This window comes from Gorilla gorilla, chromosome 2 (genome assembly GCF_029281585.2).
Source record: "Gorilla gorilla gorilla isolate KB3781 chromosome 2, NHGRI_mGorGor1-v2.1_pri, whole genome shotgun sequence".
In the NCBI taxonomy this organism is placed as follows: Eukaryota; Metazoa; Chordata; class Mammalia; order Primates; family Hominidae; genus Gorilla; species Gorilla gorilla.
Window position 1 is genome coordinate 102,376,942 of NC_086017.1, and position 14,768 is coordinate 102,391,709.

Consider the following 14,768-nt stretch of genomic DNA (forward strand, 5'->3'; position numbering starts at 1 on the left):
TCTCCCCTTGCAAATTCCACAAAAAGAGGTTTTCAAATGTGCTCTGTCTAAACGAAGGTTCAACTCTGTGAGGTGAACACACGCAACCCAAAGTAGTTACTGAGAATTCTTCTGTCTAGCATCAGATGAAGAAATCCCGCTTCCAACGAAATCCTCAAGGAGGTCCAAATATCCACTTGCAGACTTTACAAACAGAGTGTTCCCAAACTGCCCTATGAAAAGAAAGGTTAAACTCTTTGAGTGGAACTCACACATCACAAAGTGGTTTCTGAGAATGATTCTCTCTAGTTTTTATACGAGGATATTTCCTTTTCTACCATTGGCCCCAAATCGCTTGAAATCTCCACTTGCAGATTCCACAAAAAGAGGTTTTGAAATGTGCTCTGTCTAAAGGAAGGTTCAACTCTCTTAGTTGAACACATGCAAATCGTAAAAGTTACTGAGAATTCTTCTGTGTAGCATTAGATGAAGAAATCCCGCTTCCAGCGAAATCCTCAAAGAGGTCCCAATATCCATTTGCAGACTTTACATACAGAGTGTTTCCAAACTGCTCTATGAAAAGAAAGGTTAAACTCTGTGAGTGGAACGCACACATCACAACGTGGTTTCTGAGAATGATTCCCTCTAGATTTTATGTGAAGTTATTTCTTTTTCTACCGCTGGCCCGAAATCGCTTGAAATGTCCACTTGCAAATTCCACAAAAAGAGGTTTTCATATGTGCTCTGTCTAAAGGAAGGTTCAACTCTGTTAGATGAACACATACAAATCAAAGAAGTTACTGAGAATTCTTCTGTGTAGCATTAGATGAAGAAATCCCTCCTCCAACGAAATCCTCAAAGAAGCACAAATATCCACTTGCAGACATTACAAACAGAGTGTTTCCAAACTGCTCTATGAAAAGAGAGGTTAAACTCTGTGAGTGGAACGCACACATCACAAAGTGTTTTCTGAGAATGATTCCCTCTAATTTTTATACGAGGGTATTTCCTTTTCTACGGTTGGCCCCAAATCACTTGAAATCTCCACTTGCAGATTCCACAAAAAGAGGTTTTCAAATGTGCTCTGTCTAAAGGAAGGTTCAACTCTCTTAGTTGAACACATGCAAATCGCAGAAGTTACTGAGAATTCTTCTGTGTAGCATTAGATGAAGAAATCCCGCTTCCAACGAAATCCTCAAGGAGGTCCAAATATCCACTTGCAGACTTTACAAACAGAGTGTTTCCAAACTGCTCTATGAAAAGAAAGGTTAAACTCTTTGAGTGGAACTCACACATCACAAAGTGGTTTCTGAGAATGATTCTCTCTAGTTTTTATACGAGGATATTTCCTTTTCTACGGTTGGCTTCAAAGCGCTTGAAATCTCCACTTGCAAATTCCACAAAAAGAGGTTTTCAAATGTGCTCTGTCTAAACGAAGGTTCAACTCTGTTAGTTGAACACATGCAAATCGTAGAAGTTACTGAGAATTCTTCTGTGTAGCATTAGATGAAGAAATCCCGCTTCAAACGAAATCCTCAAGGAGGTCCAAATATCCACTTGCAGATTTAACAGAGTGTTTCCAAACTGCTCTATGCAAAGAAAGGATAAACTCTGTGAGTGGAACTCACACATCACAAAGTGGTTTCTGAGAATGATTCCCTCTAGTTTTTATATGAAGATATTTCTTGTTCTACCGTTGGCCCGAAATCGCTTGAAATCTCCACTTGCAAATTCCACAAAAAGAGGTTTTCAAATGTGCTCTGTCTAAACGAAGGTTCAACTCTGTGAGTTGAACGCACGCAACCCAAAGAAGTTACTGAGAATTCTTCTGTCTAGCATAAGATGAAGAAATCCCGCTTCCAACGAAATCCTCCAGGAGGCCCAAATATCCACTTGCAGACTTTACAAACAGAGTGTTCCCAAACTGCCCTATGAAAAGAAATGTTAAACCCTTTGAGTGGAACTCACACATCACAAAGTGGTTTCTGAGAATGATTCTCTCTAGTTTTTATACGAGGATATTTCCTTTTCTACGGTTGGCCCCAAATCGCTTGAAATCTCCACTTACAGATTCCACTAAAAGAGGTTTTCAAATGTGCTCTGTCTAAAGGAAGGTTCAACTCTCTTAGTTGAACACATGCAAATCGTAGAAGTTACTGAGAATTCTTCTGTGTAGCGTTAGATGAAGAAATCCCGCTTCCAACGAAATCCTCAAAGAGGTCCCAATATCCACTTGCAGACTTTACAAACAGAGTGTTTCCAAACTGCTCTATGAAAAGAAAGGTTAAACTCTGTGAGTGGAACGCACACATCACAACGTGGTTTCTGAGAATGATTCCCTCTAGATTTTATGTGAAGTTATTTCCTTTTCTACCGCTGGCCAGAAATCACTTGAAATCTCCACTTGCAAATTCCACAAAAAGAGGTTTTCATATGTGCTCTGTCTAAAGGAAGGTTCAACTCTGTTAGATGAACACATACAAATCAAAGAAGTTACTGAGAATTCTTCTGTGTAGCATTAGATGAAGAAACCCTCCTCCAACGAAATCCTCAAAGAAGCACAAATATCCACTTGCAGACATTACAAACAGAGTGTTTCCAAACTGCTCTATGAAAAGAGAGGTTAAACTCTGTGAGTGGAAAGGACACATCACAAAGTGGTTTCTGAGAATGATTCCCTCTAGTTTTTATACGAGGGTATTTCCTTTTCTACGGTTGGCCCCAAATCGCTTGAAATCTCCACTTGCAGATTCCACAAAAAGAGGTTTTCAAATGTGCTCTGTCTAAAGGAAGGATCAACTCTCTTAGTTGAACACAGGCAAATCGCAGAAGTTACTGAGAATTCTTCTGTGTAGCATTAGATGAAGAAATCCCCCTTCCAACGAAATCCTCAAGGAGGTCCAAATATCCACTTGCTGACTTTACAAACAGAGTGTTTCCAAACTGCTCTATGAAAAGAAAGGTTAAACTCTTTGAGTGGAACTCACACATCACAAAGTGTTTTCTGAGAATGATTCTCTCCAGTTTTTATACGAGGATATTTCCTTTTCTTCGGTTGGCCCCAAATCGCTTGAAATCTCCACTTGCAAATTCCACAAAAAGAGGTTTTCAAATGTGCTCTGTCTAAAGGAAGGTTCAACTCTCTTATTTGAACACATGCAAATCATAGAAGTTATTGAGAATTCTTCTGTGTAGCATTAGATGAAGAAATCCCGCTTCCAACGAAATCCTCAAGGAGGTCCCAATATCCACTTGCAGACTTTACAAACAGAGTGTTTCCAAACTGCTCTATGAAAAGAGAGGTTAAACTCTGTGAGTGGAACGCACACATCACAAAGTGGTTTCTGAGAATGATTCCCTCTAGTTTTTATATGAAGATATTTCCTTTTCTACAGCTGGCCCGAAATCGCTTGAAATTTCCACTAGCAAATTCCAATAAAAGAGGGTTTCTACTCTGCTCTGTCTGAAGGAAGGTTCAACTCTATTTGTTGAACACAAGCAACCCGAAGAAGTTACTGAGAATTCTTCTGTCTATCATTAGATGAAGAAATCCGCTTCCAACGAAATCCTCAAGGAGGTCCAAATATCCACTTGCAGACTTTACAAACAGAGTGTTTCCAAACTGCTCTATGAAAAGTAAGGTTAAACTATTTGAGTGGAACTCACACATCACAAAGTGGTTTCTGAGAATGATTCTCTCTAGTTTTTATACGAGGATATTTCCTTTTCTACGGTTGGCCACATAGCGCTTGAAATCTCCACTTGCAAATTCCAAAAAAGAGGTTTTCAAATGTGCTCTCACTAAAGGAAGGTTCAACTCTCTTAGTTGAACACATGCAAATCGTAGAAGTTACTGAGAATTCTTCTGTGTAGCATTAGATGAAGAAATCACGCTTCCAACGAAATCCTCAAAAAGGTCCCAATATCCACTTGCAGACTTTACAAAGAGAGTGTTTCCAAACTGCTCTATGAAAAGAAAGGTTAAACTCTGTGAGTGGAATGCACACATCCCAACGTCGTTTCTGAGAGTGATTCCCTCTAGATTTTATGTGAAGTTATTTCCTTTTCTACCGCTGGCCCGAAATCTCTTGAAATGTACACTTGCAATTTCCACAAAAAGAGGTTTTCAAATGTGCTCTGTCTAAAGAAAGGTTCAACTCTGTTAGATGAACACATACAAATCAAAGAAGTTACTGAGAATTCTTCTGTGTAGCATTAGATGAAGAAATCCCTCTTCCAACGAAATCCTCAAAGAAGCACAAATATCCATTTGCAGACTTTACAAACAGAGTGTTTCCAAACTGCTCTATGAAAAGAGAGGTTAAACTCTGTGAGTGGAACGCACACATCACAAAGTGGTTTCTTTGAATGATTCCCTCTAGTTTTTATATGAAGATATTTCCTTTTCTACCGTTGGCCCGAAATCGCTTGAAATTTCCACTAGCAAATTCCAATAAAAGAGGGTTTCAAATCTGCTCTGTGTAAAGGAATGTTCAACTCTGTGAGTTGAACACAAGCAACCCAAAGAAGTTACTGAGAATTCTTCTGTCTAGCATTAGATGAAGAAATCCCGCTTCCAACGAAATCCTCAAGGAGGTCCAAATATCCACTTGCAGACTTTACAAACAGAGTGTTTCCAAACTGCTCTATGAAAAGAAAGGTTAAACACTTTGAGTGGAACGCACACATCACAAAGTGGTTTCTGAGAATGATTCTCTCTAGTTTTTATACGAGGATATTTCCTTTCCTACGGTTGGCCCCAAATCGCTTGAAATCTCCACTTGCAGATTCCACAAAAAGAGGTTTTCAAATGTGCTCTGTCTAAAGGAAGGTTCAACTCTCTTAGTTGAACACATGCAAATCGTAGAAGTTACTGAGAATTCTTCTGTGTAGCATTAGATGAAGAAATCACGCTTCCAATGAAATCCTCAAAGAGGTCCCAATATCCACTTGTAGACTTTACAAACAGAGTGTTTCCAAACTGCTCTATGAAAAGAAAGGTTAAACTCTGTGAGTGGAACGCACACATCACAACGTGGTTTCTGAGAATGATTCCCTCTAGATTTTATGTGAAGTTATTTCCTTTTCAACCGCTGCCCCGAAATCGCTTTAAATGTCCACTTGCAAATTCCACAAAAAGAGGTTTTCAAATGTGCTCTGTCTAAAGGAAGGTTCAACTCTGTTAGATGAACACATACAAATCAAAGAAGTTACTGAGAATTCTTCTGTGTAGCATTAGATGAAGAAATTCCTCTTCCAACGAAATCCTCAAAGAACCACAAATATCCATTTGCAGACTTTACAAACAGAGTGTTTCCAAACTGCTCTATGCAAACAAAGGTTAAACTCTGTGAGTGGAACGCACACATCACAAAGTGGTTTCTGAGAATGATTCCCTCTAGTTTTTATATGAAGATATTTCTTGTTCTATCATTGGCCCGAAATCGCTTGAAATCTCCACTTGCAAATTCCACAAAAAGAGGTTTTCAAATGTGCTCTGCCTAAAGAAAGGTTCAACTCTGTTAGATGAACACATACAAATCAAAGAAGTTACTGAGAATTCTTCTGTGTAGCATTAGATGAAGAAATCCCGCTTCCAACGAAATCCTCAAGGAGGTCCAAATATCCACTTGCAGACTTTACAAACAGAGTGTTTCCAAACTGCTCTATGAAAAGAAAGGTTAAACTCTTTGAGTGGAACTCACACATCACAAAGTGGTTTCTGAGAATGATTCTCTCTAGTTTTTATACGAGGATATTTCCTTTTCTACGGTTGGCCCCAAATCGCTTGAAATCTCCAATTGCAGATTCCACAAAAAGAGGTTTTCAAATGTGCTCTGTCTAAAGGAAGGTTCAACTCTGTTAGATGAACACATACAAATCAAAGAAGTTACTGAGAATTCTTCTGTGTAGCATTAGGTGAAGAAATCCCTCTTCCAACAAAATCCTCAAAGAAGCACAAATATCCACTTGCAGACTTCACAAACAGAGTGTTTCCAAACTGCTCTATGCAAAGAAAGGTTAAACTCTGTGAGTGTAACGCACACATCACAAAGTGGTTTCTGAGAATGATTCCCTCTAGTTTTTACATGAAGATATTTCTTGTTCTACCGTTGGCCCGAAATCGCTTGAAATCTCCACTTGCAAATTCCACAAAAAGAGGTTTTCATATGTGCTCTGTCTAAAGGAAGGTTCAACTCTGTTAGATGAACACATACAAATCAAAGAAGTTACTGAGAATTCTTCTGTGTAGCATTAGATGAAGAAATCCCTCCTCCAACGAAATCCTCAAAGAAGCACAAATATCCACTTGCAGACATTACAAACAGAGTGTTTCCAAACTGCTCTATGAAAAGAGAGGTTAAACTCTGTGAGTGGAACGCACACATCACAAAGTGTTTTCTGAGAATGATTCCCTCTAATTTTTATACGAGGGTATTTCCTTTTCTACGGTTGGCCCCAAATCACTTGAAATCTCCACTTGCAGATTCCACAAAAAGAGGTTTTCAAATGTGCTCTGTCTAAAGGAAGGTTCAACTCTCTTAGTTGAACACATGCAAATCGCAGAAGTTACTGAGAATTCTTCTGTGTAGCATTAGATGAAGAAATCCCGCTTCCAACGAAATCCTCAAGGAGGTCCAAATATCCACTTGCAGACTTTACAAACAGAGTGTTTCCAAACTGCTCTATGAAAAGAAAGGTTAAACTCTTTGAGTGGAACTCACACATCACAAAGTGGTTTCTGAGAATGATTCTCTCTAGTTTTTATACGAGGATATTTCCTTTTCTACGGTTGGCTTCAAAGCGCTTGAAATCTCCACTTGCAAATTCCACAAAAAGAGGTTTTCAAATGTGCTCTGTCTAAACGAAGGTTCAACTCTGTTAGTTGAACACATGCAAATCGTAGAAGTTACTGAGAATTCTTCTGTGTAGCATTAGATGAAGAAATCCCGCTTCAAACGAAATCCTCAAGGAGGTCCAAATATCCACTTGCAGATTTAACAGAGTGTTTCCAAACTGCTCTATGCAAAGAAAGGATAAACTCTGTGAGTGGAACTCACACATCACAAAGTGGTTTCTGAGAATGATTCCCTCTAGTTTTTATATGAAGATATTTCTTGTTCTACCGTTGGCCCGAAATCGCTTGAAATCTCCACTTGCAAATTCCACAAAAAGAGGTTTTCAAATGTGCTCTGTCTAAACGAAGGTTCAACTCTGTGAGTTGAACGCACGCAACCCAAAGAAGTTACTGAGAATTCTTCTGTCTAGCATAAGATGAAGAAATCCCGCTTCCAACGAAATCCTCCAGGAGGCCCAAATATCCACTTGCAGACTTTACAAACAGAGTGTTCCCAAACTGCCCTATGAAAAGAAATGTTAAACCCTTTGAGTGGAACTCACACATCACAAAGTGGTTTCTGAGAATGATTCTCTCTAGTTTTTATACGAGGATATTTCCTTTTCTACGGTTGGCCCCAAATCGCTTGAAATCTCCACTTACAGATTCCACTAAAAGAGGTTTTCAAATGTGCTCTGTCTAAAGGAAGGTTCAACTCTCTTAGTTGAACACATGCAAATCGTAGAAGTTACTGAGAATTCTTCTGTGTAGCGTTAGATGAAGAAATCCCGCTTCCAACGAAATCCTCAAAGAGGTCCCAATATCCACTTGCAGACTTTACAAACAGAGTGTTTCCAAACTGCTCTATGAAAAGAAAGGTTAAACTCTGTGAGTGGAACGCACACATCACAACGTGGTTTCTGAGAATGATTCCCTCTAGATTTTATGTGAAGTTATTTCCTTTTCTACCGCTGGCCAGAAATCACTTGAAATCTCCACTTGCAAATTCCACAAAAAGAGGTTTTCATATGTGCTCTGTCTAAAGGAAGGTTCAACTCTGTTAGATGAACACATACAAATCAAAGAAGTTACTGAGAATTCTTCTGTGTAGCATTAGATGAAGAAACCCTCCTCCAACGAAATCCTCAAAGAAGCACAAATATCCACTTGCAGACATTACAAACAGAGTGTTTCCAAACTGCTCTATGAAAAGAGAGGTTAAACTCTGTGAGTGGAAAGGACACATCACAAAGTGGTTTCTGAGAATGATTCCCTCTAGTTTTTATACGAGGGTATTTCCTTTTCTACGGTTGGCCCCAAATCGCTTGAAATCTCCACTTGCAGATTCCACAAAAAGAGGTTTTCAAATGTGCTCTGTCTAAAGGAAGGATCAACTCTCTTAGTTGAACACAGGCAAATCGCAGAAGTTACTGAGAATTCTTCTGTGTAGCATTAGATGAAGAAATCCCCCTTCCAACGAAATCCTCAAGGAGGTCCAAATATCCACTTGCTGACTTTACAAACAGAGTGTTTCCAAACTGCTCTATGAAAAGAAAGGTTAAACTCTTTGAGTGGAACTCACACATCACAAAGTGTTTTCTGAGAATGATTCTCTCCAGTTTTTATACGAGGATATTTCCTTTTCTTCGGTTGGCCCCAAATCGCTTGAAATCTCCACTTGCAAATTCCACAAAAAGAGGTTTTCAAATGTGCTCTGTCTAAAGGAAGGTTCAACTCTCTTATTTGAACACATGCAAATCATAGAAGTTATTGAGAATTCTTCTGTGTAGCATTAGATGAAGAAATCCCGCTTCCAACGAAATCCTCAAGGAGGTCCCAATATCCACTTGCAGACTTTACAAACAGAGTGTTTCCAAACTGCTCTATGAAAAGAGAGGTTAAACTCTGTGAGTGGAACGCACACATCACAAAGTGGTTTCTGAGAATGATTCCCTCTAGTTTTTATATGAAGATATTTCCTTTTCTACAGCTGGCCTGAAATCGCTTGAAATTTCCACTAGCAAATTCCAATAAAAGAGGGTTTCTACTCTGCTCTGTCTGAAGGAAGGTTCAACTCTATTTGTTGAACACAAGCAACCCGAAGAAGTTACTGAGAATTCTTCTGTCTATCATTAGATGAAGAAATCCGCTTCCAACGAAATCCTCAAGGAGGTCCAAATATCCACTTGCAGACTTTACAAACAGAGTGTTTCCAAACTGCTCTATGAAAAGTAAGGTTAAACTATTTGAGTGGAACTCACACATCACAAAGTGGTTTCTGAGAATGATTCTCTCTAGTTTTTATACGAGGATATTTCCTTTTCTACGGTTGGCCACATAGCGCTTGAAATCTCCACTTGCAAATTCCAAAAAAGAGGTTTTCAAATGTGCTCTCACTAAAGGAAGGTTCAACTCTCTTAGTTGAACACATGCAAATCGTAGAAGTTACTGAGAATTCTTCTGTGTAGCATTAGATGAAGAAATCACGCTTCCAACGAAATCCTCAAAAAGGTCCCAATATCCACTTGCAGACTTTACAAAGAGAGTGTTTCCAAACTGCTCTATGAAAAGAAAGGTTAAACTCTGTGAGTGGAATGCACACATCCCAACGTCGTTTCTGAGAGTGATTCCCTCTAGATTTTATGTGAAGTTATTTCCTTTTCTACCGCTGGCCCGAAATCTCTTGAAATGTACACTTGCAATTTCCACAAAAAGAGGTTTTCAAATGTGCTCTGTCTAAAGAAAGGTTCAACTCTGTTAGATGAACACATACAAATCAAAGAAGTTACTGAGAATTCTTCTGTGTAGCATTAGATGAAGAAATCCCTCTTCCAACGAAATCCTCAAAGAAGCACAAATATCCATTTGCAGACTTTACAAACAGAGTGTTTCCAAACTGCTCTATGAAAAGAGAGGTTAAACTCTGTGAGTGGAACGCACACATCACAAAGTGGTTTCTTTGAATGATTCCCTCTAGTTTTTATATGAAGATATTTCCTTTTCTACCGTTGGCCCGAAATCGCTTGAAATTTCCACTAGCAAATTCCAATAAAAGAGGGTTTCAAATCTGCTCTGTGTAAAGGAATGTTCAACTCTGTGAGTTGAACACAAGCAACCCAAAGAAGTTACTGAGAATTCTTCTGTCTAGCATTAGATGAAGAAATCCCGCTTCCAACGAAATCCTCAAGGAGGTCCAAATATCCACTTGCAGACTTTACAAACAGAGTGTTTCCAAACTGCTCTATGAAAAGAAAGGTTAAACACTTTGAGTGGAACGCACACATCACAAAGTGGTTTCTGAGAATGATTCTCTCTAGTTTTTATACGAGGATATTTCCTTTCCTACGGTTGGCCCCAAATCGCTTGAAATCTCCACTTGCAGATTCCACAAAAAGAGGTTTTCAAATGTGCTCTGTCTAAAGGAAGGTTCAACTCTCTTAGTTGAACACATGCAAATCGTAGAAGTTACTGAGAATTCTTCTGTGTAGCATTAGATGAAGAAATCACGCTTCCAATGAAATCCTCAAAGAGGTCCCAATATCCACTTGTAGACTTTACAAACAGAGTGTTTCCAAACTGCTCTATGAAAAGAAAGGTTAAACTCTGTGAGTGGAACGCACACATCACAACGTGGTTTCTGAGAATGATTCCCTCTAGATTTTATGTGAAGTTATTTCCTTTTCAACCGCTGCCCCGAAATCGCTTTAAATGTCCACTTGCAAATTCCACAAAAAGAGGTTTTCAAATGTGCTCTGTCTAAAGGAAGGTTCAACTCTGTTAGATGAACACATACAAATCAAAGAAGTTACTGAGAATTCTTCTGTGTAGCATTAGATGAAGAAATTCCTCTTCCAACGAAATCCTCAAAGAACCACAAATATCCATTTGCAGACTTTACAAACAGAGTGTTTCCAAACTGCTCTATGCAAACAAAGGTTAAACTCTGTGAGTGGAACGCACACATCACAAAGTGGTTTCTGAGAATGATTCCCTCTAGTTTTTATATGAAGATATTTCTTGTTCTATCATTGGCCCGAAATCGCTTGAAATCTCCACTTGCAAATTCCACAAAAAGAGGTTTTCAAATGTGCTCTGCCTAAAGAAAGGTTCAACTCTGTTAGATGAACACATACAAATCAAAGAAGTTACTGAGAATTCTTCTGTGTAGCATTAGATGAAGAAATCCCGCTTCCAACGAAATCCTCAAGGAGGTCCAAATATCCACTTGCAGACTTTACAAACAGAGTGTTTCCAAACTGCTCTATGAAAAGAAAGGTTAAACTCTTTGAGTGGAACTCACACATCACAAAGTGGTTTCTGAGAATGATTCTCTCTAGTTTTTATACGAGGATATTTCCTTTTCTACGGTTGGCCCCAAATCGCTTGAAATCTCCAATTGCAGATTCCACAAAAAGAGGTTTTCAAATGTGCTCTGTCTAAAGGAAGGTTCAACTCTGTTAGATGAACACATACAAATCAAAGAAGTTACTGAGAATTCTTCTGTGTAGCATTAGGTGAAGAAATCCCTCTTCCAACAAAATCCTCAAAGAAGCACAAATATCCACTTGCAGACTTCACAAACAGAGTGTTTCCAAACTGCTCTATGCAAAGAAAGGTTAAACTCTGTGAGTGTAACGCACACATCACAAAGTGGTTTCTGAGAATGATTCCCTCTAGTTTTTACATGAAGATATTTCTTGTTCTACCGTTGGCCCGAAATCGCTTGAAATCTCCACTTGCAAATTCCACAAAAAGAGGTTTTCAAATGTGCTCTGTCTAAACGAAGGTTCAACTCTGTTAGTTGAACACATGCAAATCGTAGAAGTTACTGAAAATTCTTCTGTGTAGCATTAGATGAAGAAATCCCGCTTCCAACGAAATCCTCAAGGAGATCCAAATATCCACTTGCAGACTTTACAAACAGAGTGTTTCCAAACTGCTCTATGAAAAGAACAGTTAAACTCTGTGAGTGGAACGCACACATCACAAAGTGGTTTCTGAGAATGATTCCCTCTAGTTTTTATACGAGGGTATTTCCTTTTCTACGGTTGGCCCCAAATCGCTTGAAATCTCCACTTGCAGATTCCACAAAAAGAGGTTTTCAAATGTGCTCTGTCTAAAGGAAGGTTCAACTCTCTTAGTTGAACACATGCAAATCGTAGAAGTTACTGAGAATTCTTCTGTCTAGAATTAGATGAAGAAATCCCGCTTCCAACGAAATCCTCAAGGAGGTCCAAATATCCACTTGCAGACTTTACAAACAGAGTGTTTCCAAACTGCTCTATGAAAAGAAAGGTTAAACTCTTTGAGTGGAACTCACACATCACAAAGTGGTTTCTGAGAATGATTCTCTCTAGGTTTTATACGAGGATATTTCCTTTTCTACGGTTGGCTGCAAAGCACTTGAAATCTCCTCTTGCAAACTCCACAAAAAGAGGTTTTCAAATGTGCTCTGTCTAAACGAAGGTTCAACTCTATTAGTTGAACACACGCAAATCGTAGAAGTTACTGAGAATTCTTCTGTGTAGCATTAGATGAAGAAATCCCGCTTCAAACGAAATCCTCAAGGTGGTCCAAATATCCACTTGCAGACTTCACAAACAGAGTGTTTCCAAACTGCTCTATGCAAAGAAAGGTTAAACTCTGTGAGTGTAACGCACACATCACAAAGTGGTTTCTGAGAATGATTCCCTCTAGTTTTTATATGAAGATATTTCTTGTTCTACCGTTGGCCCGAAATCGCTTGAAATCTCCACTTGCAAATTCCACAAAAAGAGGTTTTCAAATGTGCTCTGTCTAAACGAAGGTTCAACTCTGTGAGTTGAACACATGCAACCCAAAGAAGTTACTGCGAATTCTTTTGTCTAGCATTAGATGAAGAAATCCCGCTTCCAACGAAATCCTCAAGGAGGATCAAATATCCACTTGCAGACTTTACAAACAGAGTGCTTCCAAACTGCTCTATGCAAAGAAAGGTTAAACTCTGTGAGTGGAACGCACACATCACAAAGTGTTTTCTGAGAATGATTCCCTCTAATTTTTATACGAGGGTATTTCCTTTTCTACGGTTGGCCCCAAATCACTTGAAATCTCCACTTGCAGATTCCACAAAAAGAGGTTTTCAAATGTGCTCTGTCTAAAGGAAGGTTCAACTCTCTTAGTTGAAGACATGCAAATCGCAGAAGTTACTGAGAATTCTTCTGTGTAGCATTAGATGAAGAAATCCCGCTTCCAACGAAATCCTCAAGGAGGTCCAAATATCCACTTGCAGACTTTACAAACAGAGTGTTTCCAAACTGCTCTATGAAAAGAAAGGTTAAACTCTTTGAGTGGAACTCACACATCACAAAGTGGTTTCTGAGAATGATTCTCTCTAGTTTTTATACGAGGATATTTCCTTTTCTACGGTTGGCTTCAAAGCGCTTGAAATCTCCACTTGCAAATTCCACAAAAAGAGGTTTTCAAATGTGCTCTGTCTAAACGAAGGTTCAACTCTGTTAGTTGAACACATGCAAATCGTAGAAGTTACTGAGAATTCTTCTGTGTAGCATTAGATGAAGAAATCCCGCTTCAAACGAAATCCTCAAGGAGGTCCAAATATCCACTTGCAGATTTAACAGAGTGTTTCCAAACTGCTCTATGCAAAGAAAGGATAAACTCTGTGAGTGGAACTCACACATCACAAAGTGGTTTCTGAGAATGATTCCCTCTAGTTTTTATATGAAGATATTTCTTGTTCTACCGTTGGCCCGAAATCGCTTGAAATCTCCACTTGCAAATTCCACAAAAAGAGGTTTTCAAATGTGCTCTGTCTAAACGAAGGTTCAACTCTGTGAGTTGAACGCACGCAACCCAAAGAAGTTACTGAGAATTCTTCTGTCTAGCATAAGATGAAGAAATCCCGCTTCCAACGAAATCCTCCAGGAGGCCCAAATATCCACTTGCAGACTTTACAAACAGAGTGTTCCCAAACTGCCCTATGAAAAGAAATGTTAAACCCTTTGAGTGGAACTCACACATCACAAAGTGGTTTCTGAGAATGATTCTCTCTAGTTTTTATACGAGGATATTTCCTTTTCTACGGTTGGCCCCAAATCGCTTGAAATCTCCACTTACAGATTCCACTAAAAGAGGTTTTCAAATGTGCTCTGTCTAAAGGAAGGTTCAACTCTCTTAGTTGAACACATGCAAATCGTAGAAGTTACTGAGAATTCTTCTGTGTAGCGTTAGATGAAGAAATCCCGCTTCCAACGAAATCCTCAAAGAGGTCCCAATATCCACTTGCAGACTTTACAAACAGAGTGTTTCCAAACTGCTCTATGAAAAGAAAGGTTAAACTCTGTGAGTGGAACGCACACATCACAACGTGGTTTCTGAGAATGATTCCCTCTAGATTTTATGTGAAGTTATTTCCTTTTCTACCGCTGGCCAGAAATCACTTGAAATCTCCACTTGCAAATTCCACAAAAAGAGGTTTTCATATGTGCTCTGTCTAAAGGAAGGTTCAACTCTGTTAGATGAACACATACAAATCAAAGAAGTTACTGAGAATTCTTCTGTGTAGCATTAGATGAAGAAACCCTCCTCCAACGAAATCCTCAAAGAAGCACAAATATCCACTTGCAGACATTACAAACAGAGTGTTTCCAAACTGCTCTATGAAAAGAGAGGTTAAACTCTGTGAGTGGAAAGGACACATCACAAAGTGGTTTCTGAGAATGATTCCCTCTAGTTTTTATACGAGGGTATTTCCTTTTCTACGGTTGGCCCCAAATCGCTTGAAATCTCCACTTGCAGATTCCACAAAAAGAGGTTTTCAAATGTGCTCTGTCTAAAGGAAGGATCAACTCTCTTAGTTGAACACAGGCAAATCGCAGAAGTTACTGAGAATTCTTCTGTGTAGCATTAGATGAAGAAATCCCCCTTCCAACGAAATCCTCAAGGAGGTCCA